At 40.5% G+C, this 10,579-nt stretch overlaps 1 long non-coding RNA gene across 2 annotated transcripts; it reads right to left on the bottom strand.

Annotated features, from left to right (window-relative positions):
• Nucleotides 1-3,233: 3,233 nt before the first annotated feature.
• On the bottom strand, nucleotides 3,234-4,708 carry LOC109615755. 2 transcript variants are annotated; one of them, XR_002196748.2, is made up of 3 exons: nucleotides 3,913-4,708; nucleotides 3,668-3,771; nucleotides 3,234-3,587 (listed from the first exon to the last, which is right to left on the bottom strand). It is a non-coding gene; the product is annotated as an uncharacterized LOC109615755 (long non-coding RNA). The 2 variants fall into 2 exon arrangements; XR_002196749.2 differs by having other exon boundaries at nucleotides 3,234-3,771; nucleotides 3,913-4,521; nucleotides 4,607-4,708.
• Nucleotides 4,709-10,579: the final 5,871 nt, after the last annotated feature.

The raw sequence follows: 10,579 nt of genomic DNA, 5'->3' as shown, positions 1-10,579 counted from the left end.
CTTTAAAATGCCAGATAGTTGCAGTTCCGTTAGATGCGCTAACCGCATATATATATATATTGCATTTGCACTCATGTCTACATGTAATCTGTTTTCGTCTGCACCGATGCAACAAACTCCAATGGCCTAGCTAACGTTAGTGAGGCTAGCTAAACCTATCTTGTTGAAAATATAGCTTTAGCTAAGTTAATAACGTTAATACAGGAGAACATCGCACCAATCTAACCAGGGACAAAAATCTGATATCAACTTTGGAGGGGACAATTGCATTACATTTTTTCAAAAGCAATTATTGAGGGGGACCAAGCGTAGCGCTGTAATACTGTTTTAGTTTGCGCCATTGGTTGGCTCACTACTGCAGCTCTGCAAATGTAGATATTGTGTGAATTATACGCGATTTGTCCTGTATTTTTGTGCTCATCTTTCTCTAATGCATGCTTTTTTCACAAGCTTGGATTGACATGAGGGATAATAAAACCAAAGGAGTTTCATGAGACATAAAGCTAGTAGAAAATCAGAACGACAGGCGTGCTGTCTGTCATTCAACATCATCATTGCCTTGGTTACAGAGATTAAGACGCACAGTAACATTTAGAAGTGCGATTCACTTAGATACACAAGTTGCCAGTCCTGTAGGCAGAAGAGCGATCCACTCCACGTGCTTGAGCTGTGTGTGTATGTGTGAGAGAAATGTAACCAATATCCCACTTGGTGAAAAGTCAAGTCACTTTTATTTATTTTGCACATTTAAAAACAACAGGAGTTGACCCAAAGTGCTTTAGAATTGAGGCAGATGGATTAACATCCTATACTTGCAGGTGCTAGAACAAACATGTTAGACAGGCCTTTGATTTCCATGGGCGGGCACCAGAGGATCACAATACATTCTGGGCTTAGGGCCGGGACAGAAATTACAGGATTTTGAATGTACATGCGGAAAATATCGATGTACATGCAAACGGCCTACACGTTTACATTGTCATAATGCGCGATCGGAATATAGATGAATAGATCAGGTGCTATTTATTTGTATTTATTTATTTTTTTTGTCAATTTGAGATCCAGGACTATTCATAAAAGATCCAATTGAATTGACTGTCTATTCAATTCGAAAGATTTTAGTGACTACAGTAGTTACACATTCTTTGTAGCTTAGTGATGTAAAGCACATCTTCCATCGCTTTTGCAGATGAAGGCAAGAGAGCCAGCCTACATTCCCTACAGTAAGTACAATAGTAGGAAGCATATTATCCCAAAAAAAAATTGGGGGAAAGCATTCTCACTGGGGGGCAATGCCCTCCATGCCGCTGGGTCAGTATACTTGATTAAAATGAACTACATAAAATATATATTTTACTGAGGTACAGTTCATAAGAAAATCAGTCAATAAAACATAAGCAGTTTGTTTCCATATGGTGTCACCTCAATTCATGAAACCTGGGACCAGCAGCTAACATGTTGGTTTTATGTACAGTGGGGAGAACAAGTGCCGATTTTGCAGATTTTCCCACTTACAAAGCATGTAGAATTTCTATTATATGTACTCTTCAACTGTGAGTGACAGAATCAAAAATAATAATCCAGAAAATCACATTGTGTGATTTTAAAGTAATTAATTTGCATTTTATTGATGCTTCTTACGGGTTCCATTTAATCACAATGGAAAATAATAAGTTTCATCTTTCAGAATTGTGTACTATAGACCTAAAGAATCATTTTGTGCAATTCCACTCAGAATCCAATATCCACCAGGACACATCACACCCAATTCCACTATAGAGATTTTGAATGAAGGAAAAACAACTTTGCATGCAAACAAGCAACAAACTTTATTTTATAAAGCCATTTTTATATTGTCTGTTATCACAAAATGCACAGATACCCAGCATAGAAACCCCAAAGAGCAAGCAATAACAATACATTGTGCTCAGTGGCTAGGAAAAACTCCCAAGTAGGGTCAAAAACCTTGGAAGAAACCTAGAGAGGAACCAGACTCTGAGGGGCCAGTCCTCTTCTGGCTGCACCGGATAAGAAAGTTTAAGAATAATCTTAAGCCATTAGATATATAAATAGACTCACCTAAAGGATTATTAGGAACACCTGTTCAATTTCTCATTAATGCAATTATCTAATCAACTAATCACATGGCAGTTGCTTCAATGCATTTAGGGGTGTGGTCCTGGTCAAGACAATCTCCTGAACTCCAAACTGAATGTCAGAATGGGAAAGGAAGGTGATTTAAGCAGTTTTGAGCGTGGCATGGTTGTTGGTGCCAGACGGGCTGGTCTGAGTATTTCACAATCTGCTCAGTTACTGGGATTTTCACGCACAACCATTTCTAGGGTTTACAAAGAATGGTGTGAAAAGGGAAAAACATCCAGTATGCGGCAGTCCTGTGGGCGAAAATGCCTTGTTGATGCTAGAAGTCAGAGGAGAATGGGCCGACTGATTCAAGCTGATAGAAGAGCAACTTTGACTGAAATAACCACTCGTTACAACCGAGGTATGCAGCAAAGCATTTGTGAAGCCACAACACGCACAACCTTGAGGCGGATGGGCTACAACAGCAGAAGACCCTACCGGGTACCATCTCCACTACAAATAGGAAAAAGAGGCTACAGTTTGCACAAGCTCACCAAAATTGGACAGTTGAAGACTGTAAGAATGTTGCCTGGTCTGATGAGTCTCGATTTCTGTTGAGACATTCAGATGGTAGAGTCAGAATTTGGCGTAAACAGAATGAGAACATGGATCCATCATGCCTTGTTACCACTGTGCTGGTGGTGGTGTAATGGTGTGGGGCTTTTCTTGGCAGACTTTAGGCCCCTTACTGCCAATTGGACATCGTTTAAATGCCACGGCCTACCTGAGCATTGTTTCTGACCATGTCCATCCCTTTATGAACACCATGTACTCATCTTCTGATGGCTACTTCCGGCAGGATAATGCACGTCACAAAGCTTGAATCATTTCAAATTGGTTTCTTGAACATGACAATGAGTTCACTGTACTGAAATGGCCAACACAGTCACCAGATCTCAACCCAATAGAGCATCTTTGGGATGTGGTGGAACGGGAGCTTCGTGCGCTGGATGTGCATCCCACAAATCTCCATCAACTGCAAGATGTTATCCTATCAATATGGGCCAACATTTCTAAAGAATGCTTTCAGCACCTTGTTGAATCAATGCCACGTATAATTAAGGCAGTTCTGAAGGTGAAAGGGGGTCAAACACAGTATTAGTATGGTGTTCCTAATAATCCTTTAGGTGAGTGTATATCTACAATACATAAAAAAAAAGTTCAATATTTTGGTCAACACACATTATCATTGATGTTTCCAAATTGCAGAATAGGACCACCAAAATGTCCCAGTTTCTTGATTTTTGCTGATTGGTCATGGTGCTCACAAGTATACATATACACACACACAGACACGCACACACACAACTTGAGGCAGATAGCTGATACACCCCATTGGAAGCAGTCTTGCCATGAACCCGGAAGTGTCATCCACAGGTGTAATACAGATGACCCCTTTTGCCGAGGACACCGAGATCAGCATAGGAATACACTGCAGTGGGATTCTGAGAGAGAAAGACGAGGCAGAGAGAGAGACAGGTTTCTTCAGACACATGAAAGCCCCAAAAGATGCCTCTGTCCCTACCACTATCTGGCAGCTTTCACATGCACGTCTCCAGTGTGTCCTCTAGGTTGTCAGCATTTGATTTAGTGTTCCGAGCAGCGTTCATCTCTGACATTAGGCACGCCCTACACAGAAAGAGAGAGACACAGTTGAAAAAATCAATTTTGTGCGGCACCTTAAAAAAATAACATGAACACGATTGTATAAACACTCAACAGTCAACAGAGAAATATGTCCCATATGAGCAAACAAATGAATCGAGATACCTTTGTTGGTTTTTCCATGGCTTATTGGTATTTGTGTATCAGGTGTGGGTATCACTACTCTGGGAGCAGGATGAAGCTGGTTACGGATGGTGGTCACCTGTTGCTGCAGCTACACAACACTCAGAGAACACATACATTAGCAGGAGTTAGCAGAACGGATGACACTTGAGCAGGACTCTTCATCTGAAGATTTGGTATAATACCCAACAGCAAGAAGCCTTTTACTTTTAGACATTACTGAAAGAGATATAGAGGTGGATGGACTTCAAATGTTATGCTGAAGCTAAACCGATTTTAGTTTGGGTCCAAATTACTCAGAGAACAAAATTGGGTCTTTGCAGCGAATGTTATACATTTTCCCTTCCCATTAATTAACTGAAAAAAACTAATTTAGCTATAAGAGTGTGTGCTGAAGAAAACCCAGGATCAGGGTGGTATTCTACTTACCAGGGTCTGGAAGGTCAACTTGTACGCAAGTTGACCTTCCAGACCAGACCCAGTCTTAAAGTCGGTAGTGTAAAATGTTGCATTGTAGATTTCAGGGGTCAGAAGCAACGCACTCTTGGGGCCCTGATGATACGTCCATTTACCAGCCAGTGCTGGATGGCCCTGAGGGAGGCAAACTGGGTTGTCAGACAATTTTTTTTAAGATTATGTGCTGAAAAAAACAGAATCAGGGTGGTCTTCTACTTACCAGGGTCTGGAAGGTAAACTCGTATGTCAGTTCACCTTCCAGACCAGGCCCAATCTTAAAGTCGGTGGTGCAGCAGACAAATGTTCAGTTTGGTTATGAACCGCTCTGCTGAAAGCACTTTCATTTATAGGTCTTTTACATTGTTGCATCAATGCAATCACATTAACTGACTGGAGAACGACGTTTACGTAATAATCGGATCATCCCCGCGCTTCGGTGTAATACATTCAATTGATTCCCTAATATATTCTGTATTTTATTTATTTTTTTACTTTTTCTCATATGTCGCTTGTATGTCTGTGTATTCGACACTTGATGGCAATATAACCACATACACTGCAATGAAATTAAGGGAGAAAAGTAAATAGAAAAAATAAAAAAAGAATGTTCTTCGACGTAGTCAGTATATATTTATCACACGCGAATAGATTTAAGGTGGCCTCGTTGCTACAAAGGTCTACATCACTGACGCTGGACAGCACACGAGACCGCTGTAGCAGGTGTTCAAATACTAACCACTGCTCTTTTACCCAATAGGCTACTATTTCTTCATTCCAGTGAAGTGTAAAAATGTCTTCAAAATAATAATAACGCAAATTCCGCAGAAATATATTGAACAAATTTTTTAAAATAAAAATCAAAGCGCTCGAAAAGAACAAATTATCAAATAGTTAAGCTTGTGGCCCAAATAACAGTGACATTTTCTACAACTAGGCCTATGATAAAACCCGCGGGAAGCTATTTTGATCATGCGAATAAAAGTAATAGCATTGTTGCGGTTCCTCTTCGGGTCATCAGGCTTTGTATCTGTTAAAGCACTTTGTGTCAAATGCTGATGTAAAAAGTGCTTTTTAACATAATTTCGATTGATTGATTGATTGACTGATTTAAAACGAAGTCCAACGAACGGCAACATCTCTTTGACCGATAAACGAACTACGCGTGTGCATGAGTGGCGGGAAAGATGAATTTCGAAATCTATCAGACGTGCACGGGTTTCCCACATATGATTACAATTGTCAGAGCGAACGGTAAGGATGTTTTAGATCCTTCTGATGGAACAAAAGTCAGCAAAGAGAAACATACTGTAGATTAAACCTAGGAAGGGATTTGTCAATGGCCGGCATAAGGGAGCTTTGTCTTTCGTGAATTATGGCAGTTATTACATGGCTGGATGTAGCCTATTCTAGATTATTATTTATTTAAATGTAGTGGCTATGTGCTATAGGATTGGACAGCCATGTACACATTCCAAATTCTCAGAGGAAGTGGAAAAAGCTGCAGAAAAACATTCCAGATTAGATTAGATTCAAGTCTCTTAAACCAGCCCCTTAACAAGGCTAAACCCAGAGAAATAGAGCCTTTTACTTATTTCAACCCAATTCAGCCAGCATGAGGCCAGGTTTAAAGTTGGACTGGAATTTTTTTAAAGTGATTCTAGCCTAACCTTGTTTAAGGATTTGGTCAGATGCTCGATTAGGTTCTGGGTCCATATGTGTTAAGAGATGAGATCAGAACCTGGACAAAGAAATCCACACTGAACGGCTATTCTACAGGTCAAATCTTCCCTTCCAAATTTTCCTCCTGTCTGTCCATATCATTCAGTTTTTTTCCCAAGTATCACCCCAGCAACTAAGTTGGCTCGCCAAACCTATTGACAAAACTCAACAAATCAGGGGAGTTATGGAAAGCTTGCCGTGATCTTCAACTCTCCCAAATCTGTTGGGAATTGTTGTGATGAGAGAGGGTGGTATATACTTAAACTATAAGGCATGAGGTTGTATGGTAAATGGCCAATATACCACCGCTAAGAGCTGATTTTAGTCTGGTCGGGACACAGTTCTTTGCCATGGTATATTGGCCATAATACCACACACCCTCAGGCCTTATTACATTTCTTGATGAGCAGAGCTTTGCATGCTCTTGTGTAGGTGTTTAGTTAACAGTGACATGTTTGTGTGACAGTTGGCCCATTATGGAGAGCCACTGCACAGCGAAGGAACCTGTTCAGGTGTTGTGATTTCTTTCTGTTAATCACTGACCAGTAGCCTACCCACCACCTGCCCTACACCTTCTGGTGGAGAGCTTCTGTAACCGTGGGTGACCAGGGTCAGGGGAGTGGCATGAATGTTTCTCTCCTATGTGGTCTTCCTAGCACATCACACATGAAACATCTCAGAAATTGATCTCAAACTGTTCTAGGGCTACAATACAGTAGGTCTGTCATTTTTCCGCTTAGGCCAAAACTTAAAATGCTGGATATGAGCTCATGAAAAGACTGAGACCAATCCACTTACTCCAGGAGTTTCGAATGCACTGAACAGGCTTCTTCTGAGTGTCAATAAATTAAAAATCCTTCTCTTTCAGCCCCAGATACTCTCGGGCATCCCTCACGACCCATTTTCTGGGCGAGTATGTTAAGGCCCCGCCGACACAGCCAATGTCCACCAGTGAGCCTGCGGGTGCCACTTCCTTTCATGAACTAATGAGTGGAGACCAGTGCCCCCTGCCAGGCTGCTCTTAGCTTTACCCTCCACTTGGGTTTTTAACTGACTCCCAGTGACCATATACTTAGCCCTCTCTTTTCCTGGCTTTGCAGGGGAGCTGGCTAGCAGGGATACCCAGTGCACAGGTTAAGTGGCGGCTGGTTTGCTTGGCCTGCTGCTGGCTGGTGAGGGATGAAGCTTAAAGGAGCTGTTTGTTTATTTTATCATGACTGAAGCACACACACATGCTTGTCCAAGCACACAGGAGCATACAAATTGCATTTTGTGATATCGTTCTCCACAAGAATCTCTGGTGGTTGTATTTCAACCTAAAAAGCAGAGCGCTTTGCCCAGTGTTCCCATTCCATTTATTAGATATTGTTTATAAATAGAATAAACTCACATACATACAATGGAAGTAGAAAAAATACCACAAACAACATGTTCTAAACATTGTTAATGTGAGGTTTCTTCATTTCCTTGTTTAAACTTGAATAGCTGACACAATGTAAAATATCATATTTTATAGTGTAGTTCTCAACCATCTTAAAAGATCAAATCAAGCAGAATATGGTCATCCTCAAGTTAGTGATAAAGCAAGAGGAAAATAAATGAGAAATACATGGAGTCAGTTCTCATTGCATCTGTACATCCAAACCAGTATACAATATATGTGCTACAGGCTATAAACAAAAGTACTTTGTCAGAAAGTGTTGAGCTATGGCATGTAACTCCATGTAAACCTGATGCTGACAGATAACAGAGCTCAAAAGAGCAATAGATACTGAAAATTGGTTTAAAATAAACTCTAGAATTTATAAATAGTAATGCTTTTTTGTCTAGTTAATCCAGGAACAAGATACACTGAACAAAATTATAAATGCAACACTTTTGTTTTTGCTCCCATTTATCATGAGCTGAACTCAAAGATCTAAGAATGTACACAAAAGGCATATTTCTCTCAAATATTGTTCACAAATCTTTCTAAATCTGTGTTAGTGAGCACTTCTCCTTTGCTGAGATAATCCATCCACCTCACAGGTGTGGCATATCAAGATGCTGATTAGACAGCATGATTATTGCACAGGTGTGCCTTAGGCTGGCCACAATAAAAGGCCACTCTAAAATGTCTACTCTTTCTTTTTTTAAAGAAAGAGTAGACACTGGATAATATATTATAATATATATTATACATGGTATTTGTATCTTATTTTATCAAGCAAAAATAACAGTTTTATAAGAATGTGAAAATCAACCATTAGCATTTTCCTATTTGAGTAACTATGAAAATAATCTGTTAAATATTTTCTGCATGATTTGCCATTTCAATCAGATATGAAAAAATAGTCACTTTATACTTGGTCAAGGGAAAGAGCTATGCATTTCTGGGGGTATTTTTCCATATGAGAAATTTTTTAAATAAATAAAATATTCCAACAATTATAAATCAGAGTAATGTAATAGAAAATAAAATGAATGATACATTTTGTGAATACAGTTTACTAACTGGTGAATTACCTAAATGAATTATATAGCCTAATATACTCGTATTCAAATCTGGCAATAATCCAGTGATTTACACTAACCACACTGAGATGAATATATCTCTTTTTAATAATAAATAATATATGTAGAATAAATAGGCTTGATATATAGATATGTATAAATATGTATTTCTATACACACACACACACACACATATATATATATATATATATATTTACAAAGAATGGTGGGAAAAGGGAAAAACATCCAGTATGCGTCAGTCCTGTGGGCAAAAATGCCTTGTTGATGCTAGAGGTCTGAGGAGAATGGGCCGACTGATTCAAGCTGATAGAAGAGCAACTTTGACTGAAATAATAATAATAATAATAATAACCACTTGTTACAACCGAGGTATGCAGCAAAGCATTTGTGAAGCCACAACACGCACAACCTTGACGGGTACCACTCATATCCACTACAAATAGCAAAAAGAGGCTACAGTTTGCACAAGCTCACCAAAATTGAACAGTTGAAGACTGGAGGAATGTTGCCTGGTCTGATGAGTCTCGATTTCTGTTGAGACATTCAGATAGTAGAGTCAGAATTTGGCGTAAACAGAATGAGAACATGGATCCATCATGCCTTGTTACCACTGTGCTGGTGGTGGTGTAATGGTGTGGGGGATGTTTTCTTGGCACACTTTAGGCACACTTAGTGCCAATTGGGCATCGTTTAAATGCCACGGCCTACCTGAGCATTGTTTCTGACCATGTCCATCCCTTTATGACCACCATGTACCCATCCTCTGATGGCTACTTCCAGCAGGATAATGCACCATGTCACAAAGCTCGAATCATTTCAAATTGGTTTCTTGAACATGACAATGAGTTCACTGTACTGGCCCCCACAGTCACCAGATTTCAACCCAATAGAGCATCTTTGGGATGTGGTGGAACGGGAGCTTCGTGCCCTGGATGTGCATCCCACAAATCTCCATCAACTGCAAGATGCTATCCTATCAATATGGGCCAACATTTCTAAAGAATGCTTTCAGCACCTTGTTGAATCAATGCCACGTAGAATTAAGGCAGTTCTGAAGGCGAAAGGGGGTCAAACACAGTATTAGTATGGTGTTCCTAATAATCCTTTAGGTGAATGTATATCTATATATATATATAAACAACAAAAAGGTGCACTTAAATTATGTCATAGAGAAGATGCATACCCAGTCCTGTGTTCTAGTTTCAGAAGCAGCCATGATCATGCATATGAACTGTTTACCAGACCTCTTGTCAATGGGATAGATGGTTGTGGGGGTGAACCTCCTGTTACTTTCCACAAACTCGCAGAGTTGCTGATATACCTTTAGATATTCATGGTGTAGAAAAGCCCCTTGAAATCGCAGCTTGCACTGTATATTGATGAAGCAGATCTCCCTGGCCTTCCTGCCCTTCTCTTCTTCTTTGATGTCAGCCATCCCAGGGGGTGGCGTGAGCATCAGCGTCTCCATGTCACTGTCTTTCTTGCGGACCTTACTCTTCTCTGGGCTGTAGGAGGTGAGAGCCACCTTGGCATATTTCCTGACATTTGGGGCTTGATTCCTTGGCAAGGGTCCATCTGGCATTTGTTCCCCGACAGCAATGGATACATTCAAGAGAACACATTTTGGGTCATAGTCCCTGCCTGTCTCCTGGATCTCCTTAGGTTGTCCCATAGGTTGTCTTTGAAGCCTTCTAGCTCACGTAGGGACAGGTAAGTTGGAGACATCTGAAGGCTTTCCAAGCTGTACTGTAGGAAGCTACTGGACAACCTCAGATTTGGGAATCCCAGGAAGAGCATTCTCCTTCCTTTGGAAAGGAAGCCTACTTTGGCAGTGCGCGAGATGGCTTTGTGGACCTCGACCGTCTCTCGGCAGTGCTTGATGATATGGCAGCACACGCTACTGATCCGGCCATACCGACAGCTCTCTTTGTGAATGTCCCAGTCCTCCCTGCTGCAGTTG

The sequence above is a fragment of the Esox lucius genome, chromosome 1 (genome assembly GCF_011004845.1).
Source record: "Esox lucius isolate fEsoLuc1 chromosome 1, fEsoLuc1.pri, whole genome shotgun sequence".
Taxonomy (NCBI): Eukaryota; Metazoa; Chordata; class Actinopteri; order Esociformes; family Esocidae; genus Esox; species Esox lucius.
Note: the sequence above shows the minus strand (reverse complement) of the source record. Positions and strands in the feature narration are given on the sequence as shown.